General features: G+C 33.8%; 1 long non-coding RNA gene across 1 annotated transcript in view; it reads right to left on the reverse strand.

Annotated features, from left to right (window-relative positions):
- Positions 1-1,946: 1,946 nt before the first annotated feature.
- Positions 1,947-24,307, reverse strand: part of LOC141583918 (uncharacterized) — a 380,277-nt gene continuing 357,916 nt past the window's right edge. The window contains exon 4 of the long non-coding RNA XR_012516752.1: positions 1,947-3,252. This is a non-coding gene — a long non-coding RNA (uncharacterized LOC141583918). The remainder of the gene's footprint in view (positions 3,253-24,307) is intronic.

Here is a 24,307-nt window from a genome sequence, read left to right on the forward strand (position 1 = left end):
GGGCAAAAATCCTTGTAGAGATGTTTCTCCAAAGAGATATACAAACAGCTAAAAAGCATTTAAAGATGCTTATCATCATTAGTCACTGGGGAAATACAAATCAAAATCTCAGTAAGATACCACTTCATACCCACTGATATGGAAATAATAATAATAATAGTAACAACAATAAAAGAGAATATAATGTATTTTTAAATGATCCACCATCACATCAATGGAAGGATAGAACAATCATTATGTTGCTAAAGTTTTGAAAAAATGTGAGATGGTTTAAATGCTGAAGTTAAGAATGAAGGACTTGAAATACTTTATATAAATATTGGATATAGATACTGCAATAATAAGGCTTCTTGGGATGACTATGAGTGTTGGAATTTAAAATCTTTGAATCAAAGAATAGTTCAGGGTGATGTGATCTAAGTGTTATTTGCCCATGTAAGTAAGTGAAACCTATTACAGATAAAATTTATTGAAATTCAGAAATCAAAAATAATAATTTTGAAAAATTTAGAAGAAAAATAAGTAATCAGGAAATCAGTAGTCATTGAGATATATGGAAAAACACATCTAATTACAAAGAAAATGAACAAGATACTGTTGCCATCCTCGGCATAAATAGAGGTAATGAAAATAGAAGGTCATGCTAAAGTGCCATTACATCTGATGAAGTAATTTTAATGGTAGCGTCAGATCAATAATTTGCAAATGAACATGAAGTAGTAACAGGATGATACATAACACCACGTGTATGAATTAGGGGAGTGGGAAACATGTTGTCTATGACTGAAGGAAAAGTTATCACCAGAGAAGAGCATAGCATCAATAAAATACTTACAAATGTTCAAGGCCAAAAATTTTGTTGATTATGAGAATGCAGACTTCATATGGCAAAATAGAAAGGGTAGGGGCATGACCACAAAGAATGGATTGGATAGCCAGGAGAACCAGCAAATAAATTCTTAGGTTTTAGATTTTGTTAAAATATAGAAGGAAGTAAATGTGCTGCAAAGGTGTTTTCAGAGATCATTTAAAAATGTAAGTAAAATTAAGATAGATTTTCCAGTATCATTGTAGCAGGTGATGTCTCTGAACTACCTGCAGTGTGACACTTCCAATGCCTCAAATTCCTTTTACGTCTGTTACTTTGTGTTACTTTTACAAATTCCCAGTGATATAGGCTGTTTAGTGTTTTAGCCTCATGTTGTCTACAGATAGAACATAGTGAACTCAAAGAGGCACAGTAATTTGAAATCTAGGAATCAAAACTGAATGTCCCAATCTGGACTTGTTTTCTATAGCAACAATATGTTCTGAGGAAGTAAGTTTGCTGGAATTTGGGAAATATGTTCTCTGTAAAGTTTCTTTGATTTCATTGTAATAATCCTCTATGAACATGTCTTACATAAAAGTTTAAAAAGTCTATTTGAGTTAGTAAAAAAACCTACTTGGAATTGAGAGCTTATACAAATGGAAATCTCTGTGGTTGAAAAGATAATTTCCCACCTGAAATACAAAAGCTTATGTATTAATTTTGAAATAAGATCAAACAAAAACCCAAGGAGAGAAGGGCAATACATGTTTTCTTCTAGGAAAAAATGCAGCTGACTATACATTGTGGAACCCATGAAAAAGATTGTGTCACATTTAATGACATAATAGTACCAATAACATCCTAGAATCATAAGACTTTTATGAAATGCCAAGAATGGTAGCTGTGCTAAAATGAGAAAAATCATTTTTATTCAGATGTATGTTTCACAAGTATTATTTTCACTATCTTTATTGAATAGTATTTAGTGTTTTACAGTTTTCTAACAGGAACAGGAAGAGAACATCACAAAAATTTGGTTGCATTTTGGTAATCACATATAACCAGAACCAGAGTACCACTGAATCAAACACATTTGCCACTGAGACAAATGGCTTTTAATTGATTATCAGTTAAAGTGATTCAGAAATACTAATGAAACAGGAAAAAATAGAAATTTAAATATATATTTTCATTAAAATATCTTAATTATTACTAAAATCTGTACAGAGATATTACTGTATTTGCTTCAAAACAGTATGAAAAAATATGATTTTGTGAGTCATTTGGTTTGTGACATAATGAACCAAATGGCTTGCTGAAAATTTGGATAAATTCCAGTGCAACAACCACTATTCAAATTGATAGTGACAGCTCATTCTGAGGAAAAAAACGTTATTTTCATATGACTGATATGAACTCAAAAGGGTGTGAAGAACTATAGTGTACTTTGTGCATAGGAGTTGTGACAGGTTGGCATATCTCTAATTCTGATTTAAAACTAGCCAAGGCCCTGAAGTTTCCAATGCCATTAAGCTTATATACCACATTAAATTATTTGATTCACTGGAATATTCCACAAAGCAAAATGTGCCAAAATTTCAAAACTAAAAGTCTGATTTTTATATTAGACTGGCATGTTATCTACTGAAATAAATTCCAAAAATGTCTTCCTGTAACAGGAGGAAAAACATCTATACATATTATCAAACTTAACTAAAATTTAGTAAATACTGTTCTCTAATCATGAAATTTAAAAGTATATCAGGTGAAAGAAAATAGAGACCCTGCCAGAAAAGTAAAGCATTAAAACTTGACATTGATAAAATGGGGTCATTACTCTTTTGGATGACGAATGGGGCTAAATGCAGATTAATGGAAAAATTCTTCAATTCTGCTCTTTTAGATTTTACTGATTTGGCATGTATACATTTTAATTTCTTAATTGTATTCCCAAAAAGACCAATTAGTGTTTTCCTGATACAAAAGTATTCAAAGGAGAATATCTGTACAATCTGGGTTTTTTTTTTTTTTTTTTTTAATTCTCTCTTTTCAAAGATTCCACTGTCACAAAGCAGAATCACCTTATTGAAACGCATGCTAGAAGTGACGTTCCTCACAGTTGTGACTTCCTATAAAGTTTAAGGTGGTTTTGTATTTAGCAAGATGTTTTCAGCATTTCAGGCCCCTTTCTCCTAATTTATACATGGTATTTACCATGGACTGCTGTATTAGTTCAGGCTAGCCTGCTATAGTATAATCCCACAGACTGGGTGGCTTTCAAAAAAGACAGAAATTTATTTCTCACAGTTCTGGAGGCTGGGAAGTCTAAGGTCACAGCTCAGGCAGATTTGGTGTCTGGTGAGGACCCAATTCCTCATAGATGGCTGTCTTCTCCCTCTGTTCTCACATGGAGGAAGGGGCACAGAATCTCTTTAGGGTCTCTGGAATAAGAGAAATAATGCCATTTATGAGAACTCCACCTTCAGGGCCTGATCACCTCTCAGAGGCCCCAAATCTTAATACCATAATCTTGAGGGTAAGGATTTCAACATATACAGTTTGAGGAGATATAAACATTCAGTACATTGCAACTGCTATAAACAATGTTGGACAGAAATCAAAAAGAAACGTAGATCAAGGAAATAGCTAAATATGTATGCTTTCACATGTTATTTTTTAATGTTTTAATGAAAGGGACAGGAATCAAATGCAAAGTGTTCAGAATCTCACTGGGAAGTTCAAGCTACAAGTAGCTTTAGGTAAGGTGTGAGAGAAGCACTCAAAAATATTTTCAGGAATATGCCTGTCTTTGTTTTGGCTCCATGCTCTTATGGGCAGACTCCACTCTCTTGAAGGATGTTTCTACATGGTGTAACAAATAAACACCAGAAGGTTTAGGCTAAAACATACCTTATTCTTAATACTCTTTAAAAGAAAATGTCATATTTCTGTGTACTTTCAATTCAGTAAAATAAATCTGACTGTCCCAGTTTATGTCATATGTCCTTTTCTCAACCAAAAATCATGCCCAAGGAGCTGGCAGATATTGCCTGACCTGGATCATAATTCTATCTCTATGTTTCTTATGCTGAAGCCATCACTTGACCACATCAAGTAAGGAGGAACTATCCCCAAAATAAATATAGGATTCTGTTATTAGAATTAAAAAAAGATGTTAGACATTTTGAAAGAAACTATGAAATAGACAAATTGTTTCCCTGATGAGTCTCTTTAATATTACTTTATTCAATAGCCTGAAATATTTATTTAAAAAATTTACATTTATGTTTACACAAATATCATCATCTGCAAATTTTGCCAGGTGGCAAGCTGCTTATAATGTAAATTGAGAAGGAAAAGCCCATTCTGGTACAAAAAACAGACACATAGACCAATGGAACAGAATAGAGCCCAGACACGAGACTGTACATCTACAGCTATCTGATTTTCAACAAAACTGTCAAAAACAAGTCACAGAAGAGGACACTCTATTCAATAAATGGTGCTGGGATAACTGGCTAGCCATATGCAGAAGATTGAAACTGGATCCTTTTCTTATAACATCTACAAAAATTAACTCAAGATGGATAAATGACTTAAATGTAAAACCCAAAATTGAGAAAACCCTGGAAGACAACCTAGGCAATACCATTCTGGATATAGGAATGGCAAAGACTAAAGACACAAAAAACAATTGCAGCAAAAGCAAAAATTTACAAATGGGATCTAATTAAACTAAAGAGTTTCTGCACTCTGTGCAGAAACAAACAGAAATAGTTTGTTTAAATTCTTTTGAACTTAAAATCAGACAGTTGTAGATGTGTAGTCTTGTGTCTGGGCTCTATTCTGTTCCATTGGTTTATGTATCTGTTTTTGTACCAGAATGGGCTTTTCTTTCTCAATTACAAGAAAAAAAAAAACAAATTACCCCATTACAAAGTAAATCAAGAACATGAACAGAGACTTTATAAAGGAAAACATACATGCAGCCAACAAGCATATATAAAAAGCTCAACATCACTGATTATTAAAGAAATGCAAATCAAAACCACAATCAGATACCATCTCACAGCAGTTAGAATGGCTATTACTAAAAAGTCAAAAACTAACAGATGCCGGTGAGGTCGTGGAGAAAAGAGAACACTTATGCACTGTTGGCGGGAGTATAAATTAGTTTAACCATTATGAAAAACAGTGTGGCAATTTCTTCAAAGACCTAAAAACAGAAATACCATTTGATTCAGAATTCCCATTACTGGGTATATACACAAAGTAATATAAATCATTCTGTCATAAAGATTTGCATGCAATATGTTCATTGCAGCACTATTCACAATAGCAAAGACATGGAATCAACCCAAATGCCGAAATCAACCCAAATGCCCATCAATGGAAAACTGGATAGAGAAAATGTGCTGCATATACACCATAGAATACTATGCAGCCAGCCATTAAAAAAGTTCATGCTCTTTGCAAGAACATGGATGTAGCTGGAGATCAGTATCCTTAATGAAATAATGCAGGCACAGAAAACCAAATACTACATGTTCTCACTTACTAGTGGGAGCTAAATAATGAGAACTTATGGACACATGAAAGAAAAACACAGACACTGGGGCCTCCCACTGAAGGGTGGGAGGAGGGACATGATTAGAAAAAAGGTGGGTACTAGGTTTAATATCTGGGTGTTAAAATAATCTATACAACAGACCCCCATGACAAAAGTTTGCCTGCATAACAAAAATGGCTATGTACCCCTGAATTTAAAATTAAATTTTAAAAAGAAAATATTTCATTAAACAAGAAGCAAATTTTTGATTCAGAGTAAAATCATATTTATGTCTTACTCTACCCAAGCAGATGTGCTTGACTGTATTTCACTTTTTGAAATATACAGCAGAACCTTCATTTGTCAAAATGCAGTATTGTTTAATTTAACTGAGAGTATTAGAATTGGGAAATTTAGAGGAACAGCTTTGATGGAGTTTTTCATTAAGAAAAATGATAAATGCTAAAATTTAAAAGGCGTTTCAAATGGATCAAACATGTAAAGATAAATGTCTAGAGTTTACAGATTTAATTTAAAACCAAATGATTTAAAATATATAAATTCAATATTTTTACTTTTTATCTGTGTGCATTATTCTACTTTGTATATTGCTTGAAGTCATTCATTAAAAAATCTACCTGGAACAGTCACATAAGCCACATGCTCTAAAAAGTCCACCAAATTACTCATTCTTCCACACATATACACATAGCACTGAATTTTCTCATCACCACATAATTCTAATTAAAATAAACATCAACCCTTGTTTATACTTGCAAGCTCAGTGCACATGAGTAATTATCACTTTAAATCCAATAAACTCCCCCCCTTTTTTTTTTTTTTTTGGTGTTCACTAAAAAACCTTAATCAATATAATCTGAGGTCTCTGGTACATAAAAGAAGCCAAGGAATATGGCACAGAGAAAAAACCAGCAGACGGCTGGCTAGAAATAGAAATATTCAACTTGAACTTTAAAAAGCAAACTTGATATATGGTGAGTTATATTTGCTCTACGAAGGCTTACGCTGTGTAACCAGTACAAATGTACCAGCAAGTTAAAATTCCATTGACCTTGGCAATGTCGGAAGGGAAATATATTCATGGAGATCAGCTCTACTGAAATCAATCTCATGTGCTGATAAAATAAAAGTGATGTTTCCTTCTCAAAAAGACATATTTGGTTTCTTTTACCTACTGCATGCTTGGGGCAGAAAAACTAGTCACTGTGGCATTGTGGTCTGTTTAAAAAATCTCATTTACTATTTGTCACAGTAAGTCAATCAGGGAGTATCGGTGCTGTGAGGCACTTGAGAAATCTATTCCTTTTGGTCTCTCCTTTGGAATCTACAAAAGGCACCTTTAAGTATTTAGTGATCTTTTACACTGAATTTTGAAAAATCATTCTTTTAAACATGTGTAAACATGAAATGTCAATTTTTACTCTAAGATTGAACAATATATTTATTAGTATTTTAATGTTGTTTATTTGTATATTAGAACATGAGTCTAGACAGTCAAAAGATGCAGAAAAATACATTTAGGTGTTTAAACTTTTCATTTTAAATCAGTTGTAAATTGAAGAGAATTTGTGATGATAGTACAGAGACTTCCCATATACCCTACACTAAGATTCTTATATTATTGACATATTCCATTAATATGATGTATTCACTAATGTCTTAGTGTTTGCCTGCTGTCCTTTTCTGGTCCAAGTTTCTGTTCAGAAAACCACATTACATTTAATGGTCATGTAGCTTAAGCCTACTTTGACAGTGACAGATTCTCAGACTTCTCATGATTTTCATTTCTTTCGAAGTTTGAGAAGTACTGGTCAGTTTTTTTTCTATAGCGTCCCTCAACTGGATTTCTCTGATACACTGAGTTATGAGTGTTTGGGAGGACAACCACATTGAACTGCCATTTTCATCATGTATGAAAAGATGTTTCCTTTCTTGAGTGATAACAAAAATGGAAGTAAAAATCACAATTGCTATAATGAATATCTACCAAAATACAAAATTGAGAGACAGACAATATAGTAAATGAGAATGTGGAATAACTAGATAGAGCACATATACCCTGCTGTTAAGAGGATAATTTGGTAAGACCAATTTGAAAAATTATTTGAAAGAACCTGTTAAAGTTGAAATTTGTAGTATGATCCTACATAAGTATTCAGTTGAAATATATACATATTTTTCCCCAAAGAAATACAAAAATAGGCTGGGTGCAATGGCTCATGCCTGTAATCCCAGCACTTTGGGAGGCCAAGGAGGGTGGATCACCTGAAGTCAGGAGTTTGAGACTAGCCTGGTCAACATGGTGAAATCCAGTCTCTACTAAAAATACAAAATTAGCTGGTCATGGTGGTGCATGCCTGTAATCCCAGCTGTTTGGGAGGCTGAGGCAGGAGAATCACTTGAATCTGGAAGGCAGAGGTTGCAGTGAGCCAATATCGCACTCTAAATGACAGAGTGAGATTCTGTCTCTCTCTCTCTCTCTCTCTCTTTCTCTCTCTCTCTCTCTCTCTCTCTCTCTCTCTCTTTCTCTCTCTCTCTCTCTCTATATATATATATATATATATATATGTATGTATGTATATATCTATATCTATATCTATCTATCTATCTATCTATCTATCTATCTATCTATCTACCTAGTCCAAAACAACAGCATTCAAAACAGTATAAACATGAAACTACCCAAACAGTATTCTACTTAAGACTGAATAATAAAAGTCACACAAAAGTATGCTCTCTGCTGTGCTGCCCAATATGGTAACCATGAGCCATATGTGACTGTTTAAGTTGAAAATAAAAATTAAATTAAATTAAATTTTATACTTAGTTGCTCATTTGCACTAGTCATATTTTAAGTACTAAGTACCCATATGTGAATAATGGCTACTGTAGTTTACAGCATAAATATGGCAGGTCAGATATAGAAGTACTCCAACATTGCAGAAAGTTCTATGGGGAACATCAAGAATGAATTATTCAAAACTATATATAAAATAACAGGGATGAAACTGAAAATCACAATGTTGAATAAAAGACGTAGAAATAAGAGTATATGCTGTATAAGTTTATTTATATGCAATCTAGAACCTCGTAATATGTATCTATGGTGCTAGATTTCAGTTGGATTCTCCTTAGAAGATTTAGTGCCTGAAAGAGGCAAAAGTTACTTGTGGTCCTGTTTATGTTTTCTTTTTAAAAATCTAAGTGCTAGTTACATGGAAACATTCACTTGGTGAAAATTCATTGAAGAGTACACCTATGATTTGTGTGTTTCTCTCTAAAGTTTATGATACTTCAAGACAATGTTAACAAATAGAAAAAAAGACGTAACACTATGAAAGATTACTATTTATGCCCCAAAGCAGTTGGATATGGAAGTATTTCAGCAGGCCCAACAAAAAGACAAACAATAACACCAACAACCAAATCTGAGCTCTGAGTCAGTGATTCACAGTAATCATTGATTACTGAAATCAGCAATCTACAACACTAAAGACGGTGCACATTTCCATTTTTACGGAGAGATGTTGCCAGTGCCTTCCACATCAAGTTCCATTCATATGCCTGTTTCCATGATTGCTCTCTGCTGTGGTCCTCTACCATAGTATCCTATATGTGTTAGAGTCGGCCATTATGCTTTTCAGACACTATTCACAGCTTTTATTCCTGCCTGCCCATAAGAAAAGCATTCAGATCATGCAAATATATCTTTAATAAGGTTACAAATACTGTTCTAAATAGTTTGTATTTCAAATTCAGATATTTCATTCATCTTTGATTTAAAAAATGCTGGATAGCATATTTAGGAAACATAGTTAAGTATTACTGAAGGATGCATAGTTAAGTAGTAAATATTATTATAAGGATGCATAGAGTATTTAGTAAATATTACTGAATTTATCACCATTAATAGTCTTTGGATATGCCAATTTTTTATTATATCTGTTTTATTATTATGTCTGTTTTTTATTATACACATATAGATAGATAGTAGATATAATTTTTATTATATCTGTTTTGGTTAAACTTCCTTTGGTGCTAACTCTGAGACTTCAAGATTTTAAATACCCTAAAATGTATTCTGTGATTTGTTTTGCTTTGTCCCCTCATTTGCTATGCGAACATATGCACACATGTAAATACCAGTCTTTACACAAATTAAAGAATTCATTTATTACCATGGTTGATAATAGATATTAAAGATTATTAAGTAAACATGTCATTTACTTAATAATATGAATTAAGAAAATACAAAAGGAAGAGGTTGTAAGAAATAAGATTAAGTCAGATATAAGAAAATTTTAAAAAGGTGTTTTGAAAGTAGAACACTTGCTACAGAGTAGCAATACAAATATTTTACTATAAAATTTTCACCTCTCTATTTGTGAAAGAAACATAAGTAAGTTCATGATTTCATCTCTATTTGTGAAAGAAACATAAGCAAGTTCATCTGTAGGAAACTAAAACAAGTAAACAAAAACATGAAAAAAAAAACAGAAACATGTTAAGATTTACTAAACAACTATAGAGAACCTATAGGCTGGACATGTATTCTGTGGGTGGCTGGCCACAGAAATATACATTTACACATACAAGTAATAAATACACATAAGAGTTTTGACAAATTGTCACGGAAGGAGGGCTACATCAGTGAAATAAACCCCAAAGCCTCACTTATTAACTCCAACAAAAGAAGGTTAAAAATGCAAGCTTACATATTTTTCAAAGGACTATCAGGTAAACTCTAAGAATAATGACAATGACTATCTAGAATGACATAATATTTTCTAGTACATGGAGCCTAAGTTAACTCTTCATTTAATGTAGTCAACTAAGAGTCCAAATCATATTTTGGTGATATCTTTAAGTAAAAAAATGGCGTTTATAATTTTCAATTCAGATTATATTCTCTTAAAAGTTAGATACTGCAATCTTCTTTTAGTGAGTCTAGTAAGACTGCTATATCATCCTAAGATTATTCTAAGGTATTTTTCCTTCTAGAGTAATACATTTAAAACAGAATTCTTAATAGAATAAATATCCTTGGCATCTGTGAAGAATTAACCAGTTTGATATCTTGAGTTCATACTTACTAGCTGGTAAACTTAGACATGCTTCTTTACCACTGAATGTGTTAGTTTTCTCATATGTAAAATGGGGAGAATAATAAGCAGCTCTTTAAAAGTTTATATTGTGCAATTAAATAAATATTTGTAATAAAATGAGAATTAACCAACACCCTAATGTGTAGGTTCCTGTTTTTTTGTTTTTTGTTTTTCGTAGCTAGAGTACCACAATCTGCATTTGATACTACAACTATTGTGAATACTAGTGATTGAAATTCAAGTAGTTAAGCTCTAGAATCTAAACCTTACAAATAAGCTCTCCTCTTCTGAGAATTCAATGTTACCTTTAATAAGTATGGATTTATTCCATATACATCTTACTGTAAAAAGCATGATTATTAATAGAGTATGTATACTGACTGTAATCTCTAAGTTATGTTCGTGAACATTGTCATGCTATAGTCTGTCTATCATCACTTGTTTCTCATAAAATCATAGAGCGTGAAATAAATTCCAGTTGTTTGGCTTCTCAATAAAAGCTATTTCTCCGTAGATGCCATTAACAAACAGAAGACTAAACACCATGTCTTAAATTATATTTCAAAATAATCACTGTAGGTAATTTCTCTTGCTTGCCAAATGTAAATTTAAAATTAATGTAGTGAATTGATAGAACTAGAGCTAGTTTTGTGCATGTTGAACTGTCAGTGGAACAGTTTTAAAAATTACAGCCTATAAAAGAACTCACAGACCCACTAACAAATTGCGTGCAGTTATTTCAGACAGAATCCTAACCAGGTAAATGAATCTGTGTCTAACTCAGTGGATTGATGGCTTTCATTTTTTAGTGCTTTTGTTATCCTTTTTATTCATGTCAGGAAAGTGATTTTTTTAAATATTACAAACTATATAAAGAATAACAGGAAAGATTTGAATTGAGTATACTGATGTATTTTCCATGACATTCCATTTCTGGAAAGATTGTTAGTTAATGGAAATGAATGGAAAACAAACAAACAAACAAACAAACAAAAAAAAAACAACACTTTCTCAGTGTTACCCATTCAGAAAAGATGAATACTATAATATTTTCAATATTTATTTTATGTCTTTCCGCAGTTAAAACTGAATCCAAATCCTGATGTTTAGTTTTCTCTAAATCATAGAAATAGCTATATTAGTTTTAATATAATGTAATTTAATGGAAGAAATGCAAACTTTCTTTTTCCAAATCAATAAATGTTCATAAATCTATCTGCTGCCAAAGACTAAAAATAAGAGTGTTTTAGTTTTCCCTTGAGTTTACCTTTAATATTATAGCTGGGGAATGATAAATGTCTCACTCAAATATATTAACAAGTGTTCAATTATTCTGTGCAAATTAAGTGTTCCAAAGTTCTACAAAAAGAAAGTATAGGAATGTTACAAAATTACGTCAGACAACTTGAGTTCATTCTCACTTATTTTCTTTGATTAAGAAAGAAATAACGGCTTGGCACCATGGCTCATGCCTGCAATCCCAGCACTTTGGGAGGCTGAGGTGAGCTATCACAAGGTCAAGAGATCAAGACCATACTGTCAACATGGTGAAACCGCATCTCTACTAAAAATACAAAAATTAGCTGGGCGTGGCGGTGTGTGCCTATAGTCTCAACTATTCCACAGGCTGAGGCAGGAGAATCGCTTGAACCCTGGAGGCGGAGGTTGCAGTGAGCCGAGATCGCACCACTGCACTGCAGCCTGGTGGCCCAGCAAGACTAGACTCTGTCTTAAAAAGTAAAAAATACTGCCGGGCGCAGTGGCTCAAGCCTGTAATCCCAGCACTTTGGGAGGCCGAGGCGGGTGGATCACGAGGTCAAGAGATCGAGACAATCCTGGTCAACATGGTGAAACCTCGTCTCTACTAAAAATACAAAAAAAAATTAGCTGGGCATGGTGGCACGTGCCTGTAATCCCAGCTACTCAGGAGGCTGAGGCAGGAGAATTGCCTGAACCCAGGAGGCGGAGGTTGCGGTGAGCTGAGATCGCGCCATTGCACTCCAGCCTGGGCAACAAGAGCGAAACTCCGTCTCAAAAAAAAAAAAAAAAAAAAAAAAAGAAAAGTAAAAAATACTATGCAGCCATCAAAAACGATGAGTTTGTGTCCTTTGTAGGGACATGCATGAACCTGGAAACCATCATTCTCAGCAAACTGGCACAAGAGTAGAAAATCAAACACCACGTGTTCTCACTCATAGGTGGGTGTTGAACAATGAGAACATGTGGACACAGGGAGAGGAGCACCACACAATGGGGTCTGTTGGGGGGAAATAGGGAAGGGACATGGGGGGTGGGGAGTTGGGGAGAGATAGCATGGGGAGAAATGCCAGATATAGGTGATGGGGAAGAAGGCAGCAAATCACACTGCCACAAGTGTATCTATGCAACTATCTTGCATGTTCTTCACATGTACCCCAAAACCTAAAATGCAATAAAAAAGGTGGGGGGGGCACCACAATGGCTGAGAGGAGGCAACACTGGAATGCAGCTACCAGCAAATGAGATGCAGAGGGCTAGAGGACTTCATGATTCCAAGTGAGGTGCCGGGCTCCTTTTGGTGGAACTGGTAGGATTCTGAAAACAGCCCAGGGAAGGGGAGCCAAGAAGCAGGGCAAGCGCAGCCCAGGGAGGGTGAACCGAGACAGGGCAGGTTGCATCCGCACCTGGAAAGGTCAGCTGGCTCGGAGGGTCGGGGCTTCACCCATTCCGACCTCTGACTGGGATCTGGTGGTTCCCTCATCCCTCCTGCAACCCACCGTACATTAGAGCCCCGCTGGAATGAAGGGCCACATGGGTTGTGGATGCAAATCTGAGCGACAGCTCCCGCGATGCTGCAAGCTGGAACCAACCTGGGCGGAAGTGTGGACTAACATCACTGGGCGGAAACTAAGGTCCCACAGGAAGAGGCAGAGTTGAAAGCAGGGAAACAGGCCATAAGGCCTGGCAGGTCCCACGCCCCACAAAATGCAAACTGAAGTCTGTACGCTAGAGAGCTTCCCAGCAAAAACACCAGTTTGATCCCAAGCAGGAAGATACAGCTTGGGGGTGGAGAGACTCCATTGGGAAGGCGGGGCTCATCTCACCTGCCTAAACAAACTCCAGGGGAAGTCCACCCACCCAGTAGCATGACTCAATCCGAGGCAGCCCAGCAGCGCCTCTACAGGCCAAAAAAGATATAGCTCCAACCTCAACAAAAACCACAGACAATCATGAGATTCCTCTCCCGCACATTTAAAGCAGTGTCTAGAGGGAAATTTATAGCGATAAATATACATATGAGAAATGAGAAAAGATCCAAAATTGACACTCTACCTTCAAAGTTAAAAGAGATAGAGGAACAAGATCAAAAACTCAAAAGCAAGCAGAAGATAAGAAATAACTAAGATCAGAGCAGAACTGAAGGAGACAGAGACACAAAAATCCCTTCAAAAAATCAGTAAATCCAGGAGCTGGTTTTTTGAAAAGATCAACAAAACAGACAGACCACTAGCTAGACTAGTAAAAAAGAAAAGAGAGAAGAATCAATAGATGCAATAAAATGAAAAAGGGATCACCAACGATTCCTCGGAAATACAAACTTCCATCAGAGATTACTATAAGCAGCTCTATGCACATAAATCAGTAAATCTGGAAGAAATAGATAAATTCCTGGACACTTGCACACTCCCAAGACTAAGCCAGGAAGAAGGTGAAACCCTGAATAGACCAATAACGAGGTCTGAATTTGAGGCAGCAATTAATGGCCTCACAACCAAAAAACATCCAGGTCCAGACGGATTCACAGACAAATTCAACCAGATGTACAAAGAGGAGCTGGTACCATTCCTGCTGAAACTATGCCAAACAATACAAAAAGAGGGAATCCTCCCCAACTCCATGAGACCAACGTCATCCTATTACCAAAACCTTGCAGAAACACAACTAAAAAAGAAAACTACAGGCCAAGATCCATGATGAACATTGATGCAAAAATCTTCAATAAAATACTGGCAAACCAAATTCAACAACACATCAAAAAGCTTATCCACCACAATCAAGTAGGCTTTATCCCAGGGATGCAAAGCTGGTTCAACATACGCAAGTCTATAAATGTTATCCACCACATAAACAGAACCAAAGACAAAAACCACATGATTATCTCCATAGATGCAGAGGCCTTCCACAAAATTCAACAGTGCTTTATGTTAAAAACTCTCAATAAACTAGCTATCAATGGAACACATTGAAAAATAATACAAGCTTTTTACGACAAACCCACAACCAATATCATACTGAATGGGCAAAAAACTAGAAGCATTCCCTTGAAAAACTGGCACTAGACAAGGATGCCCTCTTTCACCACTTCTATTCAATATAGTATTGGAAGCTCTAGACAGAGCAATTAGGCAAGAAAAAAAATAAAAATTATTTAATTGGGAAAAGAAGTCAAATTGTCTCTATTTGCAGATGACATGATTGTTTATTTAGAAGACCCCATCATCTCAGCCCAAAACCTCCTCAAGCTAATAAGCAACTTCGGCAAAGTCTCAGGATACAAAATCAATGCGCAGAAATCGCAAACATTTCTATACACCAACAACAGACAAACAGAGCTAAATCATGAGCAAACTCCTATTTACAATTGCTACAAAGAGAGTAAAATACTTAGGAATACAATTAGCAAAGGATATAAAAGCAATCAAGGAAATAAGAGAGGGCACAAACAAACGGAAAAACTTTGCATGCTCTTTGTTAGAAGGAATCTATTGAGAAAATGGCAATACTGCCCAAAGTAATTTATAGATTCAACACTATCCCCATCAAGCCACCATTGACCTTCTTCACAGATCTGGAAAAAAAAAAAAAAAAAAAAAAAACGCTTTAAACTTCATGTGGAACCAAAAGAGAGCCCGCATAGCCATGACAACACTAAGCAAAAAGAACAAAGCTGAAGGCATCATGCTACCTGACTACAAAATATAGTGCAAGCCTACAGTAATCAAAACAGCATGGTATTGGTACCAGAACAGAGATATAGACCAATGAAACAGAACAGAGGCCTTGGAAGTAATGCCATACATCTACAACCAACTGATCTTTGACAAACCAGACAAAAACAAGCAATGGGGAAAGGATTCCCTGTTTAATAAATGGTGTTGGGAAAACTGGCTAGCCATATGCAGGAAGCTGAAACTGGACCCCTTTCTTACATCTTATATAAAAATTAACTCCAGATGGATTGAAGATTTAAACATAAGGACTAACACCATAAAAACCCAGAAGAAAACCTGGGCAACACCATTCAAGACACAGGCACAGGCAAATATTTCATGGCTAAAAGACCAAAAGCAATGGCAACAAAAGCCAAAATAGACAAATGGGATCTGATTAAACTCCAGAGCTTCTGCACAACAAAAGAAATAATCATTAGAGTGAATCGGCAACCAACAGAATGGGAAAAATTTTTTGCGGTCTACCCATCTGACAAAGGTCTAATATCCAGAATCTACAAAGAAGTAAAGCAGATTTATGAGAAAAAAACAAATCCATTCAAAAGTGGGCAAAGGATATGAACAAACACTTTTCAAAAGAAGACATATAGGAGTCAAACAAGCATATGCAAGAATTCTCATCATCACTGGTCACTAGAGAAATGCAAATCAAAACCACATTGAGATACCATTTCATGTCAGTTAAAAAATCTGGAGACAACAGATACTGGAGAGGATATATTCATATAAAATAGAAATGGAGAAAAACGTTGAATATTTAAAGTGAGGACTTCCTTCTGTATACACTCAATAAGATCATACCAATGTTTCAACAATGAGGTGCTATAAGATGGAGAGTATTAGACAACAAGAAAGATGGTATCTTTCTTCCTAAGACATTTTTCTTAAATATTCCCCCGTCTAAGTTCTTTCCAGTTCTTGGCTATTACAAATACAAATCAGTGAATATTCATACATAGGGATTTGTATCTACATATGTTGTCATTTCTCTAGTATTAATGATGAGTAGTCCATTTGCTGGATCATAGTATAGTTGCAGGTTTAATTTTTTAAGATACTGCTGAATATTTTACAAAATAGACTTAGCATTTTACATTTTTATTACCAATATATTAGTTATACAATTACTCCACATCCTTGTCAGCACTTACTAGTATCACTATTTTTGTTTACTTATTTTAGCTATTTTGATAGAAGTGTATAATTTCTCCTTGTGTTTTCATTTATTTATTTATTTATTTGTTTATTTTTGAGACAGGGTTTTCCTCTGTCACCCAGGCTGGAGTGCAGTGGTGCAATCACAGATCACTGCAGCCTCAATCACCCAGGCTCAAGTGATCCCTCCAGGTCAGCCTCCCAAGTAGTTAAGACTAGGTATACACCACCATGCTCAGCGTTTTATTTTATTTTATTTTATTTTATTTTATTTTATTTTATTTTATTTTATTTATTTATTTATTTATTTATTTTTTGTAGATAGGGTTGCACCATATTGCCCAGACTTGTCTCCAGCTCCTGACCTCATGAAATCTGCCCGACTCAGCCTCCCAAAGTGCTGGGATTACAGATGTGACTCCTTGTTCTTTTAATAACAAATTTCTTAAAGGCTAGTGATGTTGAACATCTTTTTGCATACTTATTTGACTTCTGTATAACTTACTTGACAAAATGTCTTTTCAGGTCTTTCATCTATTTAAGAAATACTGAATTATTTGTTTCTTCACTGTTGAGTTTTTGGAGTTCTAAATGTATTCTAAATACTAGTTTATTAATGGATATATGGCTTAGTATATTTTTTCTGCCTATGCCTTGAATGTTATTCTCTCCATCGTCTGGAGTAGAGAAAATTTTTAATTTTGATGAGGTCCAATTTATCAATTCTTCTTTTTATTGGTTATAAAAATGCTTTTGTTATCAAGTTAAATAATTTCTTGTCTAACTCTAGATACTGAAGATTTTCTCATTTTTTGAAAAAAAAAAGTAGCTCCTTGTTTTGCATTTAAATCTAAGTTCATTTTGAGCTAATTTTATGTAAAATATTAAACATAAGCTAAGCATTTTTTTTGGCCTATGGATGACCAATTTCTTCAACACCATTTGTTGCAAAGACTAGCTTTCTTCCATTGAATTACATCTGATCATTCGTAATAACACTTATGACATAAATATATTTATCTATTTCTGGATTCTTTGTTTTACTAGATAAATTTATGTGTCTATTTCTATGTCAACACCACAGTCTTGATCACTGTGATCATATAGTAAGTCCTGAAATTGAGTAGAGATGTCCCTTACCCTGTTTTTTGTTTCCAAAATGTTTCAACAATTCTATTTCATTTGCCACTACATAAAAAGTTTAGAATTATATTCCTTATATCTACTAAAAATATTGCTGAGATTTTGATAGGAATTGTGATAAACTTCTTTCCAATTTGGAGAAAACTGGCAAATTTACCACATTGAATCTTCCATACTATGAATTATGTTTCTCCAGTTATATAAATCTACTTTAAATAATCTCATAATTTAAAAATATTTTACAATATAAAACTTGTACATGTTTTGCAAGACTTACAATTCAGATTTTGTGGTTTTCAGTAATTGTAAATAGCACCATACTTTCAATTTTTGTGAACATGTGTTCCTGGCAAGTATATAGAAAAACAATTGATCTTGTATGTTTATATTATTTCTTTGACCTTGCTGAACACATTTATTTCTAGAAGTTTATTTTTAGACTTCTAATGATTTTATGCAAAGACAATTATGGAATCAGCAAAAATAAATCACTTTCTTTTTTTTTGTGATCCGAATGTTTTTATTTTCTTTTGTAGCTTTATTATACTGGCTAGAAACTTCAGTACAATGTGGCTTAATAGCTGTGAGAGTAGATATCCTTTTCTCATTATGAATTTTAGAGAGAAAGCATTTAGTAGTTCACCATTAAGTATAATATTAGCTAAGTAGAAGGTACTTATGAGCTGAGAAAATGTCCTTTGCTGTTTTTCTCAATTTTTACATGTAATTGCTGTTGAACTTTGTCAAATAATTTGTCTACATCCATTGACATAATAATAGGGCCTTCCTTCCTTAACATCTTAGTATGGTGGATTATTTTGAATGTTTTTCAATATCAAATGAGCTTTGCATCTCTGGAATCAATGCCATTTGTTAATGGTGTGCAATTATTTTTTATGTTAGTAATTTCTGTTTGCTAGTATTTTTTTAGGAATCGCACTTTGTATCTCTATTCATGATAGATATTGGCTTTCTTCCTTTTCCCTTTTTTTCTATCTTTTCCTAGTTTTAATATTTAGGTGATTCTAAATTCATTAAAAACTGGAAAATATTTCCTCCTCTTCTATTTCTTGGAAGACATCATGAGGAATTGGCTTTTACTTAAACATTTGGGAGAATTATTTAGTGAAATCCTTTCAGTTTAGAAGGTTTTTCATTCTTGCTTTTCATCAGGAATTCCATTTTTGTAATAATTAATAGGACTATTCCGTCTCCTTTATACTGGATTAATTGTGGGAATTTGTACTTTTCTAGGGATTGTCCCATTTTAAGGAACTTGTCAAACTTTGTATGCAGAGCCTTTTGTAATATTATTATCATTTTAGTGTCTGTGTGGTCTGTTGTTGTGATAGTTCCTGCTTCATTTTTTATATTATTAACTTGTGTCTTTTCTTCTTTGTCAGTCTTGTAAGAAGTTTGCAAAATACATTGATCTTTACAAAGAACCAACTCATTTTTTATTGATTTTCTCCATCAGTTTTTCTATTTACAATTTCATTTCTTCCTGCTCTTATTTTTGTCACTTCCATCCTTCTGCTTGTCTTTGGTTTATTTTGCTCCTGTTTTTCAATGTTTTTTAGATGTGTAACAAAATGAGGGTTTATGTTCCCCTGTCCAAATTAATATTTTGAAGCCCTAACCTCTAATGTGTGTGACTGTAGTTGGAGGTTGGACTTTTAAAAATGTAATTAAAGAAAAATGATATCATAAGAGTGGGGCCCTGATCTGATAGAACTAGTGTCCTTATACGAAGAGAAACAAATGAGCACATTCTCTCTGCATACATGCACCAAAGAAGGCCATATTAGGTCATAGTGACAGAGTTGCTATCTGCAAACCACGAAGAGAGTCCTTTCCATAATCTAAACTGCTGGAAACTTGACTTAGAACAACTAACTCTTAGAATTCTGAAAAAATAAATTTCTGTTATTTAAGTCAACGAGTCTATGATATTTTGTTATGGCAGCCAAAGCAGACTAATAAAATCTGTCTACAGTGTTGCTGAGTATGTGTTTGTATAATATATTTCATTTTTACTCATTTCTATGTCTACTGGCATTAACTTTTTACCAGTTAATCAGTAGTTTTGAAGCTTTATTTTCCTTTATGTCCCTTTACCCTTTAACATTTATCATATAATTATCATAATTATTTTCAATATCTACATTTAGAACCATATATGATGTGTTATAACTTTTGCTTCAACTTTCAAACATAATTCTCTCAAGAGAAGAAAGTTTATTTTATTTACCTATACTTTTGTAGAATGTTATTTTTTCTCATGTTCCAGTATTCTATCTTTATTTTTATTATTATTTGTTTAGTTTTCCACAATCATAATTTTATGATAAATCTCTGCAATTGAATTTTATTATTTATTCTTTATCTGAGAATGTCTTTATCCTTCATTTTAAGGGATATTTTATCTAAATAGAAAATTCTGGCCTAAGACTTCTTTTCATCTGTGTGTGTGTATGTGTGAGTGTGTGTGTACGTGTATGCATGTGCACCTGTGCTTTCTTTCAGTATATGAAAAATATTGGGACACTTCCTTCTGGCTTCCACGATCTCTGATGAGACATCCACTGTCATTCAAACTGTTTCTCCCCTACAGATACTATGTCATTTTACTCCCTCTCTTCTTTCTATATTTTTTCTTAGTGTTTAGATTTCAGATGTTTGACAATCATATGCTTTGATGTAAATGTCTTTGATTTTATCCTGTTTGCAGCTTGTTAAGCTTCCTAAATTTCTTGAGATTTTCCCCCCAAATTTGGGAGACATTCTGTCATCTATTTTTTGAGTGATTTTTTCAGCCTCGTTTATTTTTTTTTCTCCTCCTGAGAATCCAAGGACATAAATTTTAGTTTTATTGTTTAATACTATAGCTTTTGATGCTCTGTTAATCTGTGTGTATTTTTCTTATACTTGTTGTTGTTGCTCTTGTCTTATTTTTCTCTCTTGTTCTATTTGGATAATTTTGATTATTCTATTTTCAAATTTACTCTTTTTTTCCCTCCATTTAGCAGTTCTGCCTGTCCACTGTGTACTCGATTTTGCTTACTGTAGATTTCTGTTCTACAATTTCATGTTTCTCCTTTTCTTCTATTTCTTTTTCAAGACACCGTATTTGCTGAAACTTTCTACTTTTTCAACATATAAACATGTTTGTAATTGCTCATTGTATAAACATGTTTGTGTAACGTATATATTGGCTCATTGTATAAATATTGTATATACATACATATTGTATAAACGTGTATACTTTTTCAATGTGTAAACATGTTTGTAATTGCTAAATATATAAACATGTTTGTAATTGCTCATTGCACTTTTATAATAGATTTTTTAAACTTTTTTGCCAAACAATTTTAACATCTATGCCATCTCAGTTGTAATTTAATGATTTTCTTTTTCATTAGTTTGAGTTGTTTCTGGTTCTTAGTATGATAAATAATTTTATAGAAATTTAAGCATTTTGAACATGACTCCTTGTTTTAGGTTTTCTGTTTTATTTCCCTGATACCTGATGACTTATCATTACTGTCAGGTCATGGTTCCTCACCTGGCATGTATTGACACCCATGAAACATCTTGTGAATGCTGAGTTATGGTGGGTGTTCTGGCTCTCTTTCCAAGCCTCCTCTGATACATCTGATTGGGATTATCTTAGTACTGTTCCATATTTGAAATTCTCAGACAGAATGTGAGGGTGGGTGATCAATACTACCTGGCTGTGGTAAAAGTCCTGATATTCCACAATGTTTCCTCTGACACCACCCAAAAGAGGAAGACAGGAGAAAGACACCTCAGAATCACTGCTCAGGTAACAATTTATATTCCTCCCTGTGGTCACTACTTTTACAGAGGGGTATGCGTCTGCCTGGCTATTGCCTGGCAGGGATGTAAGGTCTGGACTTATAACTGGACTTTATTGATACCACCTAAGTGAGAGGTTTGGGGTTCCTAATTTTAGCCTGAAGAGCATGAAATCTTAGGCTTCCCACTAGGTCTTTTGTGGCATGAGCAGAAATAAGAGGGCATATATTTTTTTCTACAGTATTTGTCAGTAGCAGTGCAATTATTATCTAAAAGTTTTGTCTGTACCCTTTGGTATTTCCAGTTGTCAGTTTCTTTGTCTCTAACTTCATGATGTAGAAAGAAAAATGAACACAAAGAAAAACAAGTATCCCATTACCCTATAGTTCCTTGGGTCCAGAGGTCTCTATTTGTTCCTCAGTTTTTCTCCATCTTTTAGAGTCTTCTTATAATTTTCATATGTACCGCCTAGTGTATTTATTTGTACTTAGCATGAAGAGTAGAAAAAATATATTTACCACAATTTTCTTGAAGTAGGTCTTATAAAATCTTCTTAAGCATAAAAAAACTAAAGTTATATTTACTTGTTTTTCCATTAATCTATATTCTATTTTGTAAATGTACAGAGAGGTTTCTAACTATTTGAAAAATTTACCTATATCTGCGGTTTTAGAACCAACTCAGTATTTCATCCAGTCAAAGATTTTAAGATAAATTTTTAAACATCTATGTGTTGTTCTCTTCTATGTCATCTGCAAATTTGATATTTTCCTTAGATTGATTAAAATTATTGACAAAATGTTCATAAAACAGAAGTAAGACAGGACTCCAGATAAAACTATGACATATTGCATTTTATCAATTACTTATTTATATGTACATCCAGCAACTGCTTTTGCAATGTTTTTAAATGACCAGTTACAGTATTAATTAATGGCCATAAAAATCTAAAAAGCAAACAAAACCACAAAAACAAACAAACAGAAAAACAAATGAAATCCACCTTCTACTCTCCAAAGTTTATACATCTGGTTGGTGAGGTGGAGAGATGCACTTATGTACACACCCACATTCACAAACACATTTTAGAAAATCCAGAGTCTATATTATTAAAATAAATTATATATAATGTATAATCTATAGTGGTTACAGGTGTACAGAATACTAAGTATTCCTAAGGCAGAGAAAATAGCAGTACAGATGTATTACTAACTGATAAACAGTTACTGGGCTTGTGGTATCAGGATAAATACATATATGTAAATGTATAAAAGAATCTTCTGATTTCTGAGAACTTTAATACTAGTAATACTATTAGGGGAACTGTTAGTATCAGCTGGATGAGAGAGTATAATGAATATTATTAGAGTGATTATTTTTACTAGAATTGAAAGCTGACTTATACAGGTGGGTGTTTTGTCATTCCATTTAGGTTGAGATGAAATAGCATTTTCCATGATTGCCCAGTGAAGAATTTGTTGAACTGAATTCAAACCTAGGGCTGACTCACTCCAAAGTAGAAGTTTTTGATTTCTATATTATACTGTCTTCTCAATATATAACAAGTTTTTGTGGGATCAACATAATGGGATATACATGCACAGATGTCTTTTGTTTGGGAGGAGCTAGTGTGTTGGTGTCTTAGCATATCAAAAAGAGGGAATATTTTGCATATATTTATATCAATATTTCCTCATTAATATTTATCCAAACTAAGATTATGATAAATATAGAGAGATTTAAATAAATATAAAATTATACTCCTTAACAAAAACTTGATTGAAAATTATATAAGGCACGCATCAGACACATGTTGAGCTGACAAGGTATTAGTACACTTCAATGAAAGATGAACATCCTAAAAAGCTTCTGAGTTGTAGAACATTCAACCTATATTCAGACATTAGGCTTGGGAGGGGCCCCAGGCAGAGCCGCCAAAATTAACCTCAGATAATTATTTTCAATTAACTTTACTGCACAGTTGACTTGAGACTTAAGCTCACAATGTTCTATTTCACATATCATGGCTGAATTGGTTTTACTTTGAGCATTTTTTAATGCAGGTATAAGTTGATGCCTGCCTAAACCAACAGAAAAATCTTAGTAAATCCTTTAGAGAAATTCAAGGGAACAAAAAATTACCAAGAGTGTCAAATACCAAAAAAAAAAAAAAAAAAAAAATTAAATTAAATAAGGACTGAAGAAGAGTGCTGAATGAATATGGTGGTTCAATCATCAAAAGCATTATTGCGTGATCTTTCAGTGAAGAGTTAGATACAAGAGTCAGACTGAAATGGGTAAAGAAGTGAATGGAAGGTAAACATATGGACTAGGACATATTGTCATAACTCTAAACAATTTTTCTTTTCATAGTCAACCCTTTTGAAACCTTTTAAAGCCTTTTTCAGTCGAATAAAAATTAAAGACATTTATGTGCTCAAAGAAATGTGAAGATGCACAGTAGGGAGACTAGAAAGTTGATGCATGTCTTTTGCTAAAACAATGAAGACAGTCTAACTGCACAGCACAGAAACACTATTTTGTTTTGCATCAAAAAACGTTTATGTCTTTGAAGAAGAAGTTAGGTGTATACCCAATTCTCAACCTCAGGCCTTCCACTTTCCTATTGTCATGTTCTTGCAATATCTTCCTTTCAAGAGAGGGTTTAACCAAGTGAATTTTTGATAATGTATAAAATATGCAACACAGCTGA

This window comes from Saimiri boliviensis, chromosome 3 (genome assembly GCF_048565385.1).
Source record: "Saimiri boliviensis isolate mSaiBol1 chromosome 3, mSaiBol1.pri, whole genome shotgun sequence".
NCBI lineage: Eukaryota > Metazoa > Chordata > Mammalia > Primates > Cebidae > Saimiri > Saimiri boliviensis.